The sequence below is a fragment of the Nuphar pumila genome, chromosome 1 (assembly GCF_984573655.1).
Source record: "Nuphar pumila chromosome 1, dmNupPumi1.hap1.1, whole genome shotgun sequence".
Taxonomy (NCBI): Eukaryota; Viridiplantae; Streptophyta; class Magnoliopsida; order Nymphaeales; family Nymphaeaceae; genus Nuphar; species Nuphar pumila.
The window spans coordinates 128,262,708-128,283,835 of record NC_143249.1 but is presented as its reverse complement, the minus strand read 5'-3'; the positions used below and the strand labels follow the sequence as shown (position 1 = coordinate 128,283,835).

Here is a 21,128-nt window from a genome sequence, read left to right as displayed (position 1 = left end):
CATCATCAAGCTCTATCACTTCAAAGGACTACAAAATAACACACACATACATATGCATGCACACAACTGCACAGCTAACAATACAAATGTGCATACACGAGAAAAAAATGGAGTTTAGACATTATGCATCCCATGATTGCTTTAAGGCATTGTATAATACTGATGCATATGTACATATCACTGTTGACTGATTCTTTGACAACCAATAAACTCATTATATGGCATTGCCTCGGTTCTCCTATTCTTTACCCATTTCTTCGTAGTTACAACAAAGACATACTTTGTTTTTAATATATGGCAAAGTTATTTAATTTTCAAAGAAAACATAGACTAGGTAGTTACCCTGAAAACCATATTCAGCATGAAAGACATTTCCTGATCCAAAAATACAGAAAATGCAAGTATAGGCCAAAAAGTTACAAGCTATGTCACACGGACTCGGCTAAGGAGGTGCCGCACCCGAGTCGACACGCCCCGACACGGGTGCGGACTCGGGTGCGGCTTCGGAATCGGCCCGGACTCGGTCAACGCCGAGTCGGACTCGGTCAACGAGTCCAGGCCGAGTCCGTCCACATTTTGGACTCGGTCAACTTTGACCGAGTCCAAAAATGTCCCTAAAAAACCAATTTTTTATATTTTTTATTTAAAAATATATATAAAAAAAGAGGCACAGTGTTGCAGTCACAGACTGTGACTGTGCTGCAGTCACAGACTGTGACTGTGCACAGTCTGTGCAGTGTGCACAGTGCACAGTCTGTGACTGTGCACAGTCACAGTCACAGTCACACAGACTGTGCTGTGGCATTTTAAAAATAAAATAAAATTATATATATATATATATATATATATTTTTGCCGAGTCCCCGTGTCCAAAAAATTTAAAATTGTGCCGCACCCGTGTCGCACCCGCACCCGCACCCATGTGACATAGGTTACAAGCCACAAATTGGCCTTGAGTAGGAAACAGAAGCAAATCTGAAACAAACAATTAATCTGTGTACAAACAGAAAAAAAAAATCCCACATTTATACCAAAAAGGTTATATATAAAACAGGAAACCCTAAACATTAAATATGATTGCCACCATGCAAAACCTAAGCATTATAAATATTTGTGGGTATGAGAAACTATTGTTTGTTCAATTCTGCTGCTGCCTTCAACTCTGATTTGAGATAACCAGAAATATTCGCTGCAGTTAGAATGCATGGTAACATGATTTTGATTGTGGTCAATGGCCTTTGAAGCCTGTTTCCATACAATTAGAACTGAGGATCTCATCCCATTCAGTATACCATGAGCTGGGCTAGTGACCAAGCCTCCAGTAAGCCACGTGATAATCTTTTTCTCTTTATCCAACAGGATTTAAGCATTCTCCTTACAGATAACAACATAAATTTCTTTTGATTCCATTAATTGTTAATTTCATGGTAACCCTGCTCCACATCACTAAGTGGAAAGACATTTTTACACTCAGCCATCCGGTTTCACCATGATCTGAAAACCAGACTTGCAGTAACCAAGAATAATGATGGTTCCTGTGTTCATCAAACATGCCAACAATTGTGAGACTGGGCAGGAAGAGTGGAAGATAGAAGATCCACCACTCAGTGTTGGGCATTGATTGGGGGAAACTTAGTGTTGCAGAAGAGCAAGAAACAAACTTTGGTGGCAAGGTAAAGTGAAGAGGTTGAATATCGAACTATTGGCCAAGGTATGTGTGAAGGCTTGGGGTTGAGATCCCTACTCCTAGAATTGGGGATCAATTTTAGAACTCCTATTACTCTGTGTTGTGATGACAAGGCTCCCATCCAAATTGCATCATATCCTGTATACTATGAGAGAACCAAAAACATAGAGATGGATTGTCACTTCATCAGGAAAAAAATGGAAGCAAAACTTTTCTACATGTGTCATGTAGAGTCGCCCCATTTGATAGTGCTAAGGGCAGAGTTTTTCCCTTATTTGTTAAAAGGTGGTGAATAGGCCTTTGTAAAACATACAAAGGGTATTTTTGACTCACCTCAATATTTTGTTGAAAGGAAAGATGTATATACGTTTTTTTCAATAAAGAAAGATGTATGTACTTTCGTAGTTAATGTGAAAACAGATTTTTCCTCTTGCCCTAATTGTAATCAAGAGAGTGAAAGTACAATGGACAATCCGATTAGAATAAATAACAAACAGAAGAGTACACAAGCACTTAGTCCACCAAGAGAAAATACAATCAAGTGAAGCATAATCAAAAGAACACATCAATAGTCTCTATGGGCAAGCACAAAGCATTAAAAAAATAGTCTTTCACTTAGAAAATGCTTAAGAAAGCATTGACAAAATACAAGGGAGAAGTGCCTTTAAATAGGCACTCGAGAATACAAAGGGGATGATCCAACTAGTCATTTGACCAGCCCAACAGCTTTATTTTAAAAGGAAAATTACAAAAATAAAAGAAAAAACAAAATAGAAAAAGAGAAGTCAATCCCTATAGGACTGACACTTATTACAATGGAAAAAGACTGAAATACCCCAGACAGGTATTTCAGTTTACATAAAATAGAAATATATATATATATATATATATATATATATATACACACACACACTTTAAAACTCCAAAAACTTGCTAAAATGGACAAAAAATGACATGAGGACAAAGCCTTAGTGAAGAAATTCGTCAACTGACATTCTGAAGTCACATAAGGCAATTCAATAGTTCCTTGTAAAAATTCTCCTTGAATGTAGTGGCAGTCCATCTCTATATGCTTGGTTCGTTTGTGGAAGGTGTGGTTACTTTCAATATATACAATATTCCTATTATCACAGCACATCTTTTTTGGACCAGAATCACTAAGCCCATATTTTAAAGAAGACTCCTTACCTGATGATCTCCATTGTTGTTGTTGACATGGCTCGATATTCAGCTTCAGTGGATGACAGAGAGATTTTTTGTTGTTTCTTGCACTTTCAAGATATAAAGTCTCTTAGAAACACACAAAAACCAGTAGTTGAGACTCAATCATTAGGGTTACCACTCCAATCTGCGTCAGAATATGCAATTAAATTTAAAAACGAAAAGGATGATAGAAATATCCCTTTGGTTATAGAATTCTTGATATATCTAACAATTAACAGAACAACACTCATATGCACCGTAGATGGTGCATGTTGAAACTAAATAGTTGAGTGTACCGCATGAGTAATGTCTGGCCTTGTGATGGATAAGTAGGTCAAGGATCCAATCAATAGCCAGTATGGAGTTGGATTTTCAAGAATTCTTGTAATACTCGTAAATTTTCAGCAATTATTTAAATAAATAAAAATGATTTATCTCTTAAATATGGATTTTTATTTATTTAAATATGCTTGTGAGTTAGAATTAGTTGTGTCCAAAATTTGAAATTTAATTCCAAGAGAATTGAAATTTTAGCTAAAGTTAAAATGGAATTCGAATTTAACTCAAGGTTAATTTCATGTAAATTAGAATTTAAATAGAATTATCATGAATTTGGGTTTGGATTTAATTTCGATTATATTTAGATTTGGTATGTGGGTTTGGATCCAAATTAGGTTTGTATTAGGTATGAAATCCAAAACCAAAAATGGATTTAAGATCCAAATTGACAATAGTGGAATTTATCAAAATTAATAAAACTTATTAATTTAATTAATATGGACGGCCAATCCAAGAGGGTGGGATGTCCCCCTAGGTGAGCCCACGCCTCTTAGCTGGAATTTGGTTTCCCAAAACCAAATCCACTTGGAAAAAAAAAGAAAAGGTAATAAAGTCAAAACTTACCAATTTGGAATCAAAGCTTGGAAAAGGAATCCTTGAGTCCAAATTGGATGCCAAGTGGCAACCAAGGCAAGGAGGGTACCCATGTGGGACGTCCCTAGCTGCTTGTGAAATAAAGAAAGAAAAAAATATCAAAAAAAGAAAGAAAGAATAAAGAAGAAAAAAAATGAAAACTTTTGAAATTCCAACTTGTGTTGGATTTTTGGAAAGAGGAAAAGAGCAAGGAAAGTGGGGGGGGGGGGGGGGGGGTTAGAAGTTATGATTGCATCAAACAGAGAAAAAAGTAAGAGAGAAGAAGAGAGGTAGAAGAAGAGGAAAACTCGGTGTTGATGGGGCTGCACAGGTTCACGGTACTTCAACTTACATTATCGTGGCCTGGTTTAATGTATTTAAGCATTAGGTATTAGGTTACAAAGATATGGACATGATTATCCTATAACAAATTACAATATTTACATTTTGTGCCACAATAAACACGTCAATGCGCAATCCCAATTTGGGTCAGACCCAAACTGGGTCCAGCACTACACGACACTTAATACCCTCCCTCAAGTTGTGCATGGTCTTGAACCATGGACAACTTGTTCTTCAAGAACCAAAATCTGTTTTTCGTCAAGCCCTTGGTAAATAAATCCGCCACCTGATCTTCTGTAGGAATGAAATGAGGCTCAATCTCTTTGTCTTCAACCTTCTGTCGAATGAAATGTTGATCTATCAATGTGTTTTGTCTTACTGTGGAAAATAGGATTAAAAGATATATTAATGGCACTTTGATTGTCACACAATAAGATAGATTTGGAGATCAGTTCCTCCAATTCATTCAACAATGTCTTCTCCAAGTAGCTTCAGCAGTTGCAGCAGTCATTGATCGATATTCAGCCTCAGTACTTGATCTAGCTACTGCTTTTTGTTTTCTACTCCTCCAGGATACTAGGTTTTCCCCAAGAAAGATCCAATATCCAGAAACTAACCTCCTTTCATGAGGATCTCCTGCCCAGTTTGCATCACTGTAGATCGTGACATCATGCATGCTTCCTCTTTTCCAACTTTTCTGATACACCAACCCATCTGCAATGGTACCTTTTAAGTATCCCAACATTCTCTTGACTGCATCCATATGCCCTGTTCGTGGCTCATGCATGAACTGCGACACTTGATTAACAGAATAAACAATGTCAGGGCGAGTAAAGGTAAGATATTGAAGCATACCAACTACACTTCGATATCTTGTAAGATCTGGGTACAAATCTCCATCCTGTGAACTGAGCTATTGATGTAAGACACTCGGTGTAGACAAAGGCTTGCAATCTTGCATACCAAATTTCTTCAATAAATCTAGTGTGTATTTATGTTGTGTCAAGGTCAGGTAACCATCATTCCTGTCTACCTCGACGCCAAGGAAATAACGCAAATCTCCCAAATCTTTCATCTTAAACCTCTGACTTAATAGTCCTTTTATTTCTTCAATGTGATTCATTGAATTTCCGGTAACTATAATATCATCAACATATATCAACAACAAGGTGGTTATGCCTTTATCCTTGAAGATAAACAATGAGTGGTCTAAGAGAGATCTACAGAACCCATGCCTCTATATTTCTAAAGAGAAACTCTCAAATCACGAGCGTGAGGCCTGCTTCAAACCATATATGGCTCTTTTTAGTCTACATACATATGTGCTTGGGTCTCCCTCAGCATATACTGGAGGTTGTTCCATGTAAACTTCTTCCTTCAAGTCTCCACGAAGAAATGCATTTTTGACATCTAACTGACTTAATGTCCATCCATGTTTGACGTCTAAAGACAATATAATTCTTATTGTTCCCATTTTGACCACGGGACTGAAAGTCTCATCATAATCCTGACCATATTCTTGTGTAAACCCCTTTGCAACAAGTCTTGCTTTGTATCGTTCTACAGTACCATCGGGTTTGTATTTGATTTTATAAACCCACTTGGAATCAACAACATTTTTGTTAGGTGGTCTGGCAACAATTTCCCATGTCTGACATTCATGAAGCGCTTTCACTTCTTCATTCATGGTGTCAATCCATTTGTTTGATTTTACAGCATGATGAAACCCTATGGGTTCATCATGCTTATCAACCTGAGACAAAAGTTGAAGATCTATAGAAAAATTATTGTAGCTGACCAACCTGTCAATAGGATGTCTGATTCTACTTGAACTCCTCAGATTTCCAACAGGCACATAAGTATCTGATCCAGTGTGAGGAGCAGGGGGAGTACCTTTCTCTCTTCGTGCATACATATACCCCTTAAATTTGTCAATAGGATGTGATTGTGGGTCTGCCCCTTCTTCAGTATGTGAAGCTCCACCGACCTGATCACCAGATTGAGGTAAGCATGCTTGACCTGAGTCAATATCATTTTGGTGAGTCCAGTTTGTTTCTTGAGTACACTGAGGTGAGCAATTACCATAAGCATCTGCAAATAATTTTGCATTCATCCACGAATGATAAACTTTTTCTCTGGTATTAAATGATATATCTCCAAGATTATTCTCGTCAAACACAACATTCCTGGAAATCTTAACACGCTTAGTCATAGGGTCATAACACGGATAACCTTTATAATCATCAGCATATCCCACAAATCTACAGTTGGAAGAGTTTTGTTGGAATTTATTCCTGAGAGAATCATCAATACGAACATAACAAATGCATCCAAACACACGCAGAGCATTATAATAGGGTTGAATGCCGAAAAGAGAAGAGAATGGTGAACTATTTTGCAAAACTGTCATAGGCAGACGATTTATAATATAGACAGCTGAATGAAAAGCTTCTGTCCACAGACTAATAGGAAGATTATTGTCGTGCATCATACTCATGGTCGTTTCAACAATATGTCTATGCTTTCTTCCAGCAACCCCATTTGTTGTGGCGTATGTGGACAAGACAATCTACGCTTTATTCCATTACTTTGGAGAAAATCAGTAAAATCCTTTGATGTATACTCACCACCTCCATCACAATGAAAATGCAGAATATTGGTAGAGAAATGGTTTCGAACAAAGGCATGAAAGTTGTGAATTATGGGAAAAGTTTCAGACTTATGCTTCATAAAGAATATCCAAGTATAACGAGAATAGCTGTCAATAAAGATGAGATAATATCTGCTGCCAGAAGAAGAGCATACGGGGGCAGGACCCCAAACATATGAATAAACAATTTCAAAGGATCTTGAAGCTCTTTTATTTATAGAATCAAAATGAAGTACATGACTCTTACGCATCTGACAACTGGGACACTTTTTATTACTGATCTCAAGAGTTAAACTTGATTTAGGAATTAATTTGCTTGATACTAGTTTCTCAAGAAAAGAATAACTGAAATGACCAAGACGATCGTGCCAAAGACTTGGCTTATTACATTGGGAAAGACTAAAAATGGACTCAGGACCTGACTTAGATGACTCAGACTGAAAAGACTTAAACTTCAATAAGGGCTTCAAGACGGAACTGGTACGCACAAATGGATCTTTCTTGAAGATGTAAATATTTTGTAACGCCCCAAAATCGTGGACTTGAAACCTTTTATGAGAAAGGTTGAAAGCTTTGAAATCAATCAATTATCAGAGTTTGAAACAGAAGTTCAGCGGAAGATCAGGTTTAAAATAACAAATCGCTAGACCTTGGACGCATTACAACACAAATACAATTTTCCCCTTACAAACCGATTTGTAATTCAAATATACATTTTATTGAAATGAAAAGAAGAATCACGTTTTGGTAATATAGTTTTAGTAATCCAGAGTTATAATCAGAATAAATACTTCCAAAGAAACTTTATACCACATCTATCAAAAGTGTCTCCAGAAGCGCAACATCAAGAATGGGGCCTTGCCTTGAACGCATCACAAGCAATTCATAAGCTACACAGGATAAGCAATCATACGGTAGCAGTTGTATCACAATATGTAAGCAACTTATAAGACAAGCGGCTACCTCAGTCTTAATTGCAATCACATCAATCATAAGAGACGCAAAACAACGAATAAGCATTTAACTAGCATGAGAAGCTAGTTATTACTAAGCAAAGAACTGTGTAAGCAGTTTAACCAACTAGAGTAACGCCTCGACAGGCGTACATAGCTCAACGAGTAGCGTACCGAACTACCGAGCTAACAAGTAAACAATCAATTCACGTCACAACACACATATCTCATGATCATGTGTATAAGTTATATCTTGTCTTATTATGAGTCTGCCGTTGTGGGTACGCACAAGGCAAAACGTAGAAACAGTCGGAATCGATTAGGGGTTCATTATGCTATGTAATTTATTATACCCCGAATGACTGACTGAGTTCGCTCCTAAGGAGACGGCCAGTGACCAAGAGAGTAAATCCGCAAAGGCAAACAAAGGCCCAATGGATGCGCATCCGAACTTCTGCAGAAGTGGCCTGAAGGATTTCCCCTAACCTCCGATGACTGGGGAAGTCAGATCTTTGCCCGAGATTGCCATTAATGACTGTGCATCGAAGTTTTGTACCATCCATCCTCTCTCTTGATGAATCGTCCTGAATGAGCACGACGGAGGGTTTCTTAACTGTCGTCTCATTCTACATGCTCTGGTCTTTCAACCCAATCGAGTATCTTGCCTGTGAAGGCGCATGATTATCATTTATGTGAATTATACGCGTCAATGCGCGTTCGAGACAACTACACACTTCTCATCCTACTCACCGCAGTACGCAACGTACCTATTCAAAAGTACAACCACGATGAGAGGGGTAAGGATTTCTCGCAGAAATCCCTCAACACTTCTGCTTTACAGAAGTCCACAGTGAACTCATTCAAGTTCCAACTTATCATGCTCGGGTCCTTTAGACAATCGCAAGCATTCTGCCTATTAAGCGAATATCAACATAACAGGATCTAGCTTAAAGTGTCAATACACGTTTAAAGGTTACTACAGACCTCTCATCCTGCTCTTCGTAGTCCAAACATATTGTACATGACTAAGGGTACGACTATAGGGAAATGAGCATGGATTTCTTAGGAGAAATCCATCAACAATACTTTCGCGAAGGAAGGAAGGCGGTACTATCTTAGTTTGACCAGAAAGCCTAGAAACTAAGTCTTGCATCAGAAGTGATATAACATTGATCTTAGCAATGGCGCAAGCACCTCGATAGGACTTTCGCCCTACTCATGCACAAGCTCCTAAACAAGGTGATCTGAGTCGTATCGAAAACGCAAACCGAAGTTGCAACACACTTCTCCCAAATACATCGATTTGGGAGATCCTTCTGCTATCTCTGCTTTACAAAGCTATACATCTTTGAAAATAGGTTTGCACATAAATCATCTTTGGAGAACCAAAGTGCATAAGTAGGTGTCGTGACTTTTAAGACAAGTGAAACGATATACACTATACACTTGAAGCTGCACTCAAGGAGTGCAAGCTGACAAGGGGCAAACCCGTGCACATACTAATACAAAGACAAATCAAGGGACAAGACTCGATGTGCGAAGCTGCACCTCGAGCGCAAAAAGCACAAGCCACACACAAGGTATGGAATCATACCTCGACCATCGAAACACACAAGCAGACAACTACGTAAGCAACTCACAGGGTATGGAATCATATCCTGACTTAGCAAGTATAAAGGATGACTCCCGAGGCATGGGGTTGTACCTCGATTAAACAATAAGCGTAAGCAAGTAAAGGAGCATACGACAGAGATAAGAATACATGCACGAAGTGCGGTAGCAAAGTAAGGACGAACAACACATACAAAAAGTAAGTGCAAAAGAAGTATGCAGTAATAGGAAAGTAAGGTACGAAGAGCAAAAGCAAGTAGCAAGGACATGGCACATAAAGCGCAGGGCAATAAGGTAAATGCAGAAAACAAAGTGCGAGAACGTAAAGGAGGACCAGGATTGCATCCTGGAGTAAAAAGACAGATGTATACAAGTAAATGCCATGGCGCATAAAGCGCGGGGCAACAGAAAAGACGAGATAGAAAGTAAATGCCAAGGTGCATAAAACGCGGGGCAGCAAGAAAATAAAGTACAGAAAGTAAAGAGGACAAGGATCGCGAAACCGCGTCCTTGAGTTAAAAGACATGAAATGTAAGGACATGAATTAAAAGCCTAGGCACATATAGCACAGGGGCAACAGAAAGGAAAATGCAAGAAAAATAAAGAGGGCAAGGATCGTGAAAACGCGTCCTTGAATATAAAGACATACGTATATATATTATACGTATACATATATCATCCTCTTTTAGTTATCTTTCCTTATTTTAGCATTTATTCGTTCATTGTCATTTTACGCAAGAATCCCCTACCTTGAGGGGTTGCGGGTCCTCGTACGCCAGCGGCGTAGGTAAGCACGAGCTCGAGCCACGAAAGCGAGCTGGATCCACCGTTCAACCTGGAAAGCTTAGAACGTTAGTATATGTCGTAATATAAATGAGAAGCGGGTCCGGTAAGACCTACAATGGTACCGAACCCCAAACACGAGAGCAAGCAGGGAGCTCAGCTCCCTGTAGAAGAGGGGCAAAGACAGCAAGGTCTCCGGCCTGCAGGAGGCAGATGCAGGAACTCTGCATCCTGCAAACAAGGGTGCTAGAGGCAGGGGCCTCAGCCCTGCTTGGCAACAGCAGCAGAGGCAGGGAGCAGGAGCTCCCTGTCTGCCAGAACAGAGAAAGGCAGGGGAGGGAGCAGAGGCTCCCTGCCACACCTGCCACAACAAGACAGGGGGAACACCCCCTGTCAGAACATGAATCCAGACAGGGGGCGCAACCCCCTGCTGGGAACGAAACAGGTAGGGGCTCTGCCCCTGCTGATAGCAAGAACAAGGCAAGGGGGCAAAGCCCCTTGCCGGAGAACAAACGATGTGCAGGGGGGCCTTGCCGCCTGCTCGAAAACAGGAAAGCAAGGGAGCTTCACCCCTGCTGGCAAAACGCATGAAGCAGGGGGCAGAACCCCCTGCCGAGAAGCAACAGGGGAGCATGGGACTTCGGCCCCTGCCAAGGAACAACAGAGGGCACGGGGAGCTTCTCCCCCTACCAGGAAACGACAAGAGAGCAGGGCGGCTCGCCCCCTGCCGGGAAGCAAATGAAGGCAGGAGTACGAAGCCCCCTGCCGAAGACAATCACAAAGGCAGGGGGACCCCGCCCCCTACCGAGAAACACGAGGCAGGGGGTGGAGCCCCCTGCCGAACACAGGATGGGGAGGGTAGGGTGGCAGAGCCCCCTTGACAGAGGACCACAGTAGGCAGGGGGCAGAACCCTCTGCCGAAAACCAACAAAAGTGACATGGGGTGGAGCCCCCTGCCGACGAGAGGCGACGACAGGGGGCTCAGCCCCCTTGTCGACCGACCACAAAAAGGCAGGGGGGGTAACCCCCTGCCGACAAGAGGTGATGACAGGGGGCTCATCCCCCTGTCGACCAACCCCTCACAAAGGAGAAAGAAAAAGAGAGGAGGGGTTTTACCTCAGGAGACCATGGTGATGGGGGAGGTCGCCGGCAAGCGACTCTGAAACGTGAGCACAAACGAGAGCAACAGCGGACGTCGGCTGAGTTGCCTCGGCAAGCGTGGCGATGGTCGGGAACAGAGGGTGCCTGACGACGGCGCTCAATGGGAAACACAGCAAAGAGGGAGCATATGGTGGCTGATGGAGGGTCGTTGATGCCAGCTTAAAGAGTGAGATGGCCAGCGACGGTGGTCGGCAGTCGGAGGTCGGCAGCTACGAGGAACTCAGGCGGCAAGGGTCATCGGGTTGTCTGCTGAGGCAACCGACGTAAGAGAAGAGAGGAGGCAGTGAGGGTTGCCGGAGCTCGAAGGCCGTCGGGAGGTCTGCCGAACTCAGAGAGGAGGAGCAGTGGTGGTGGCGAAGGAGGCACGATCGTCAACGGCTGCAGCACCCAGGACGAAGGCGGTGGCCGACGGCGAGTCGCCGGCGTCGGTGGCCGCAGGGAGGGACGGAGACGGGAGAGGAGAGAAGGGGCGAGGGTTTTTGCCCCTCACCTGAGACGCCTGTGACTTTTTAAAGTCACAGGCTTCTCGATCGTTCGAGAAGCGGGGTCCAGCTCGGATCCGGGTCTGACACAACGGACCAACCTTGACACGTGTCTGACGCGTGCAGAGCACGTGTCTGACTCGTGTCCGACACGGATTTTTTTTTGTACGGGCTTTACATATTTCCTTTTGCTCCCCTTCAGCGAATGTCTCCCTTGTTTGAAGATCCTTGACATACACAAAAGAGGGAGTGAATTCAACATAAGAATGTGTATCATAAACAAGTTTAGACACAGAGATGATGTTCTTTTTTATGTTAGGAGCATGAACAACATTTGACAAATTGAGAGACGATTTTGATAGAGGAATAATTGCATTACCAATGTGAGAAATGTGATGGTGAGATCCATCTCCAGTAACAATACTATTTTTACCAAAGTAAGGAACCGAGTTCGAGAGCTTACCAGCATCGCCTGTAACATGGGTCGCTGCTCCTGAATCAGCATACCATGATCCTTGATCATTCTGTTTCAAGTGTAACCAGTGCTGCCAGCAAAAGTTGTTTCACCTCCCCATCAGACTTGGTAACATTATCTTCCTTCTTGCTCTTAGTGTTTTGCAGTTTGCCTTTATTTTGAGGATTAAATGATTGCAAAGGTAACATGTCGGGACAATTCTTTGAGTTTGGTTATTCGCATTAGAGTTGAACGGCATATTGGGTGTGGGAAGCAAACCTGGACCAGCAAATCTACCACGACCTCTTCCTCCTCTGAACCCATTTCCTCCACGACCACGACCAAAGGAGATCCCAGTAGCTAAGACATCTTGGGAGTCAGATTGAGCACCAAAATCTTCAGCGATGTCGTTCAATGACATTTCGTATTGTAGAAGTTTTGCTCGGAGGTCTTCAAATGTGGGAAGCACGGGCAAGCACAACAGTGATGTCACCAATACATCATAATCTGGGCCTAAACCATTCAATGTTTGTTGCACTTTATCCTTGTTCGGCACTTCACATCCAATGATGGCTAGTTGATCTGTAATAGTTTTCATCTTATTCAAGTAATCCATGATAGATAGACCACCTTTCTTAAGAAGCTGGAATTCACGCTTGAGAAATAAAACTCTTGCTTTAGATATCTGAGAGTATGTTTGTGTCAACCTGCTCCACAATTTCATCGTTGTGTAGTCGTCGAAAATAGCAACTAGAAACTTCCTGAGACAGACTAGATGTGATGTAGGCAATTAATGCCTGAGCCTTTCTCATCCAAGAGACATAATCTGAGTTGCGAACAAGCTTGGTAGATGCAGCCCCTTATGTGTTTGTTTCCTCCTTTGCGATGAACTCTGGTGGGGCAGGTATTGAACCATCCAGATGACCAAAGAGATCTTGGCTCCAGATAAAGGGAACCATCTGTCTCTTCCAAGTCAGGAAATTAGAATTATTTAACTTTTCAGAAACGGGTTGGCTAAGAAAGTTTGATGACAAACCGGACTGGGTTGAAGAAGAATCCATGATTATGAGACACGTGAATATAATGTAGAAAATACTCTAAGAGAAGGTTAATGAAATGAACTATCAAACTGCAGGATAACGTGACTGTCTAAGTTCAGCCCAAAAGAGAACTGATTATAACGGAATTCGGATCTGCTGCCTTTTTTTTTACAGATATCAGATCACGTAAATATTCAAAATATCAATCTGATGTTAATAAATCAAGCCACCTGACCATGCCGTGTTTGATTAGTGTGAACCAAGATCACGATGAATTGTGATTTGAGATGAATCAGCGGCAAGTTTTGAGATAAGGTGACACAGGAACAGATTCTAAAAGAGGAATCACGAGTTTTGATTGGGATATAATATCGATCACGAGTTTTGATTCTAAAAGGAAAATCAGGAGGAAGAGATGAGTTATGATTAGGGTTTTAAAGAGGAAACAAAATTTTTGAGCTTGAAGATAGGTCACAGATAGGGTTTCAAATAGACCTTTAAATAGGAAACACGTGTTTCAGATGAAAACACGAAAACAGTTTAAAGAGGGGATAGATACGAGAAAAGGAATCGTCCTTTTTGGAAGAAAACACGATGGTGTAGGTTGCGGAAGAGAAAAAATATCAAAAACAGAGAGAAGAATATTTTCCTGACCAAAAATAAATTTTCTCTATGGTCGTACCTTTGGGAGCAATATCGATCCCTAGATCCAACCTTGCTTTGATACCATGTTAGAAGTTACGTTTACATCAAACCCGATCTTCAACAGAGAAAAGTAAGAGAGAAGAAGAAAGGTAGAAGAAGAGGAAAACTCGGTGTTGATGAGGCTGCACAGGTTCACGATACTTCAACTTAAATTATCGTGGCCTGGTTTAATGTATTTAAGCATTAGGTATTAGGTTACAAAGCTATGGACATGATTGTCCTATAACAAATTACAATATTTACATCCATGCCACAATAAGCACGTCAATGCGCAATCCCATTTTGGGTCTGGGTCAGACCCAAACTGGGTCCAGCACTACACGACACTTAATAGGGGGTCTACCAGCCCTCTTTCTATAATATCGTGTATTTTTCTATCATTTTAAATTCTGAGGTTTCTAAAAAATTGACTAAGTATTTTGAAAGTCGATAGAAATCTTCGATTTTTAGGTAGCGTCAACCGAGTCTGGGCATAACCCATGACCCATTGACAAGACTTAAACGAGGCCATTAAGACTTGGTCAAACTTTTTATTTTTTACCTATAAAATTGAGCGAAATTTAGGTTAAAATCAGGTGAAATTCGAAGGCAAAAATTAGGTAATATATCGTTAGATACATCTTGAAATTATGAAAACATTGATGTTTTGTTTTCTGAATTCGAGCTACGGTTGGCCCAAAATTTGCATTTTTTTCAAAAATGACCCGCCTCAATGTAGCCAGTTCTTAATTGGATCAAATCGGATCGGATCTGTTTGATCCAAGTTTACATGGATCTAGACCCAGTCCAAGACTCATATTAATTAGGATCTGGTCCAGGATCATCCATATGGATATTGGATATGGGTTTGGATCTTGGATCTAAATCCAAATCTGAAATCCAATTCCAACCAATTTAAAGTTTTAAATTCAATATATAAGTTAAATTGAGTGAAATTCCAAGTTAAAAAAGACTCCCAGAGGGAGAAGATACCCTCTGAAACTTTCTAAAAATTTATTATTTAATAAATAATTAATTTAATAAATAAATATTAAAAATTAATAAATTCTGAAATTTTATTTTGGCTACCTATTTATATAGGGATTTTGGTGGGGGGTGTTACACTCTAGAAGAGCCCAAATGTGGTTAAAGTAAAATAATAAAAATAATAAAATAAAAAGGTAACAAAGACAGAGGAATGATATTAGAGATAGAGTTTTACAGTAGTAGAACTCTATCCCTAACCAAATGGGAAACCCTAGAGGGGCGTCACCCTCTAGAGAAGCCCACAACTATTTAAGACTCAAAAAAAAAAGAGAAAGAGGGAGAGAGAGACTCATGGGAAAGGAGAGAGAAAGGAAAAAAGGGAAGGAAAGAAGGAAGAAGTAGGAGGAGAAAAGTTCTCCTTCTGTTCCGAGTATCCAACGAATTTTTCGCTCTTTTTCCATCTCTGATCGAAGGTATGGGTTCCTCTATTGATTCAAACAGGAAAAATTAACCTAAATCAAGTTTATGTGATGTTTTTGGTGGAAAAAGAAAAAAAGAAAAACTGATTATATAATGTATATATATATATATAGAAATTACATGCTTTCAAATATATATATGGATTTACTTTTTATGAAGGATGCTTTTTACTATGTGCCAAAATTCTGATTTTATACCTGTCGATCTATTGAAATCATGCATTGGACATGTAGAGGCTATTTCATGCTCAGATTTGATAGGCATGTTAATTTTCTGTGCATGAGTAGCAAATATTACAAATGGATGCAATAAAATCAGATTTATTGAACTCGTGTGCATACCGTGTGTGTGTGTGTATATATATATATATATATATATATTCACCGGTTCGGACCTGCCACTTGTACCTATGGACAGATCTGTCCGACTATACATGTGGACAGATTTGCCGATTTTCATAGGTGCACAGATCTGGTCCAGATCTGAAAAAAAAAAAAAATTATGTGAATCTGATCAGACTGTGTTCAAGCACAGCCGATTTGAATCAGATCTACCGAGTGAAGGAACTAAACAGATCTCGACCAGATCTGCTAAATATATATATATATATATATATATATATATCAATTTTTTTGTCTGGATTTAAATTCAGATATGTTGATTTGTGTACATGTTTAGATGATTGAATGACGTTGAAATGATGTAAATGAGGGTTTAAATAGATTGGAAAATCAGTTATAGTAAATCCTATGTTAGTGAATGGAAAAACATGTTTTTTCCAAAGACAGTTTAAGATCTTAGCAAAAACATGTATTGAGTTATAATTTAATGTACATATAGATTTTCTTTCCATGTTGCAGCATGATATTTTGCTTGATTATGTGTGTACCATGCTTAGAAATCCATGATAGATGTGTTTATATAAGTGCTTTCATGTATAGAATGAAATCTGAAAATTTACTACGAATCGATGCTAGTAGAAATATCATAACGCTCAAACAATTCGGTTGATGAAACCCTTTTGTGTGGGTCATGTAGACATGTACACGGTGTCCCAGTAAACAGGTCTTGATCAGAAAGTCATTCATTTGAGGTTTGTAGCTTCTGCAACATGAGTCAGGAAATCTGACCCGTGAGCAGAACTAAATCCGGCAGTAGTTGCCATGTAAAATCTAATAAATCAGTTTTATGGTTTTTAGGGTGTTGTGAGACAACTTGTAGTACCCATAAAAAATAATTGAAAAATTATACCTCTTGCCTGTAAGTACCAAAACTTTAACCAAGATGGTGAAATTCTTTTACATGCAGAAAATCAAGACCTGATAGATCTCATGACAGGGGTCCGGTACAGAATATTTTAAAAAATAATGGCATAGATTTTTTCAGCAAGAGTGGACTATATTGAAAGCTAGCAGATAAGGCCATTATCAGGAAAATTGAGAAAATTATAAGCCTTCAGAAAGGGTGCTGAATCATTGTTCCTGTACCGGTGTAATTCGACAGAAAAACCAGTTTCGGTCCGAGAATTTCTACTATAAAAATATAATAGATTTTCCGAATCCGTCAATTGGAGATGTTAGGGGACACATGTAACTGTCACCTAGAATTTTTGATAGACCTGTGGTGCTGTGTACAGCGTAGCAGAGCCTGGAACAGGAGTGTATTTTCTGTTAACTACTGTTTTTATTCATTGATTGTGAACCTGTGCTATGAGACACATATCATGCTTAAGTGAATGTTATCAATGTATAATTCAGTGTACTGCCCCAAACTGTATGCATTTGATGTATGATAGCATGATAATGGTGTATGCATGGTGATTATGATGAATGACATGATTACTTAACATGCTTCATGATGAGGTGGATCATATGTAATGGCAAATTACGTGTGTGAGGCACAAATGGCATGTTATGAGCATGTGCATCATGTAGTGTGTGAATGGTGTATGTATATAGCATGTTGGATGTGTTATGGGTCATGAGAAACATTATGTGCGCCTGGCTCGTAAGTGAGCTTGGGTTCCGTGGAACCACTGCAGTGTTCGTGTGCACCATATCATGAATGATAGTTATACCTACTCGTATATATTTAAACCTAAAGGGAGGAATGACTCAAGGGTACTCCTGAGGGGAGTATGTTACCACGAGTCAAGGTTTAAGGGTATCCCGAAGCGGGGATAGGTTCCCGAGAGCCTGGTTTTGAATGGGATGAGGTTTATCTTAAGTTGATTGTGAGAGTGTCCTGAGTGAGAGCTCGGGCTGGAGAGCCCTGGGTGTTGTGACACTTGAGTTGACTGATGAGTCTAATTAAGCAACACTAAATAACTCGTTCAAAGCAAGGTTTTAAAACCCGTGACTTGGAACTCGACTCGTTCTTTATTGACTCGTGACTCGGCGGGTCAACTCGATGACTCGGACTGGGTTTTCTTAACTTTTGATTTTAAAAGAAAAACAATATATAATTTGTCTCAAACCATGTTTTTCAGTAAACATATAGCCTAAAGAGTTGACAGAATAAAAAATTGCAAGTTCAGAGTAGAAAAAGTACAAACTTCTTCATAACAAGGTCACATGGAAAGATCAAGTTACATGAAGAAGTTGATGAACCATAATACAACTACAGCAAAAGATAAATAGAAATAAAAAGGACATTAATGAATACCTTAAATTCAAAGGTGATTAGCTTATTGAGCCAAAGCATGCTGCTCATATTTGACTCAGGTTTAGCTAGATGAAGATTGATTGTCCCCAGCTAGAACCTCTAGGTTGGAAGAAATGGTTAGAAGAGGCAGGACAAAGGAGGGACCGAGCAATTTTCATTTGCATGTCTTTGGTATTCAATGAAGGCCCCATGTAACTGAGTCTAGAAACATACTTAAACTCAAGTTTCTAAATAGAATGGTTTAGGAATTTCAGCTAAACTTCTCCAGAAGACACCCTAGCTTTTGTTAGCTTTCCTTTCTAGTGATCTCACCTCATTGAGAACATCAACACATCATCTTGCATAAAAAGACAGATTGAATTAGTTGCAACAAGGTAAAACAACAATAAAAGAATGAATCACCAGAAGAAATTCCAGTTATGACCAAGGGAAATGCTGTCACATGGATACATGTACAAGCATACTGTACAAGATCAGCACAACTGGTATGATATGGGTGTTTCTGTCAAAAAATAAGGATGCCAGGGTACAGATTGTTATGCACAGGTGTGATACAGACTTTTGTACAAAAATGTATTTTTATATACAATGAAGGATATGATATGTGTTCATAAAACAACACTCAAAGGCACCCAACACCAGAACATGAAGTACAAGCACCGATACGTGTATGCTTCACTTTTTTGTTAGATCTTTGAATCATTTTTTTGCCAATATGTTTAATCAACACATAAAGATTGATAGATTATTGTATCTTTGAACTGGTGTGTCTTGTAATTTATTATTTATTATTAAACTGTTATTTTGAAATACCCAAAAAATCAAATTTCAAATATCCCAGAACTCGGCCGAGTGTACCCTGCCGGGTTGACTCGCTGGAGGGCCGAGCCAAGCCGAGTCACCGAGTTGATTCGGCGAGTTTTAAAACCATGGTTCAAACAAATTATTTACCTTAGATAGGGTAGGTGGTACATTAAATAACTCGTTCAAACCGATTATTTTGAAAAGCGAGGCGTCTCCTTGATTCTCTATTCTCGGCGTAGGGAACCTAGACTACCTTATGAGGCCTAAGTAGGTAGCTTCATGACTCTACAGAGTAGGAATTGATTCCCTAGACCACTGGAGTGTCTCTCAGTTTAGACCGATTTAGTGTGTGCAGATTTTTCTAAGTTTTTGGGAATAATAAAATACATAGCATAATAAACACCTGACTAGATTGGTTGAATCGAAGTTGAAGTCACTAAGAGTATACCCCTTAAAGGAGAGAAAAGAGAAATAATGCATTAGAGATAAGGTTTACATGTTTCATATTCAAGTGCATGAAATGAATGCATCCAAGAATGCAATATGTTGATTACTCAAAAATTTGAGTGCAGGTGCAATGTTAAAGAGTAAGTTATTGTTGTGTATTTACCTGTGTGATCATATGTGTTCGAATGTAATCAAGATCTATGATATATGCTTGTTAATGTACCAATTGCACACTTTATGTTCTTGAAATATCTTTCCTTGTTTAGACGATATAGTGTTACCTACTAGGGCACGATTTAACCCCTTTTATAAATTTTCAAGCAATGAGTAAGTTGGTCATACGGTATGCTTGTGGTGGTGCCAGGACCGTCATTATAGCTCTTCTTGATTCTAGAGCTCTTGATTTTTGGCTTTCAGGCATTTGAGACGTGTTGATAATATGTTAGGACTCTAATTTTATTAACGATTGAATGTTTTAAATTTGAATAAATGGTTTTGGTTGAACACTTAAACCTATATTTAAATCATGTGTGTGTGGTGGTTTGATTATAGCCTAGCCAAGTTTATTTGAGTTTCCATATGATTTGTATATCACTTCCGCTGATTTAAAAAAAATAAATTTTGCTAAAATTTCCTAATATAAATTTTGGGTGTTACGGCTCCATCCTCCAATTTTAGTTTTCTATTTACAACTTCTGGCGTATCAACCTTCTTACCATCGGAAATTTCATATTTAGCAACAATATTTGCAGTCAACTTTAGTTGAAACAAGAGATATCCACTAGGTGAATAAGGTACCTCAATTCCTAAAAGATATCTTAGAAAACCAAAGTCAAACATCAAAATGATTTTTAAGAACACTTTTAATTTCACCAACTCCCTTTTTATCACTCCCTATAACGATCATATAATCTACATATAATAGAAGAACAATAATGTCAGTATTTGTATCTTTGACAAAAAGAGCAGCGTCAGTATAACAAGATTTGTAACCCAAGTTTAACATAACTTTGTTAAACCTATCATGCCAAGCCTTGGGTGCTGGTTTAAGCCCATGCAAAGAATTTTTTAATTAAAGAACCTTTCCACTATCGATCTCAAGACCGAGAGGGAGATCCATGTACACTTCCTCATTTAGGTCACCATTCAAAAATACATTTTTGACATCAAGTTGATAGATAGGCCACATTTTAAAAAATACGAAGGCAATAAGGGTTTTAACACTAGTCATACGAGCTACGGGAGCAAAGGTCTCCTCGTACATCTGAGCATATTTTTCAAATCTTGGCTTTCTCAAGGGCTCCTAATTCAAGATTCATAGCATCGATCCAATCGAGAATTTCTTTAGCTTCATTATAAGTTGAAGGCGCATAAAACAAATGAATAAACATAAGGCAAGCTCTATATTTTAGAGAAAAGGTTTCATAGGTTACGAACCTTTAAGGAAGTCTACAAATTCTACTAGATTTCCTAACACTAGCTTTACCTAGATTTTGATTTTTTTTATATCTATCAAGTGCATATGGAGGGTTTTCACTGATTCTTCCAGAATATATTTGAATATCACGATTCTAGGTATCCACCATGAGAATACCAGAATCATCAAAATGTATATCATCAAGATTATCATCAACACGTATAATTTCATTGGAAGCCTTTTTAGGCAACAAGTCAAATAAAAGTACTCAAGATCATCCTTAGGCTTATCAAAACAAAAACCATTTCCATTCTTGAGAAATTTTACATTTCTTAAAATATATAGTTTGTCATTTTTTATATCATAGC

At 39.2% G+C, this 21,128-nt stretch overlaps 1 protein-coding gene across 6 annotated transcripts in view; it reads right to left on the bottom strand.

Moving 5' to 3' along the window:
- MEE13 (myosin heavy chain-like protein) overlaps positions 1 to 21,128 on the bottom strand; it is a 144,346-nt gene that overhangs the window by 57,774 nt on the left and 65,444 nt on the right. The gene's annotated exons all lie outside the window — the stretch shown is intronic.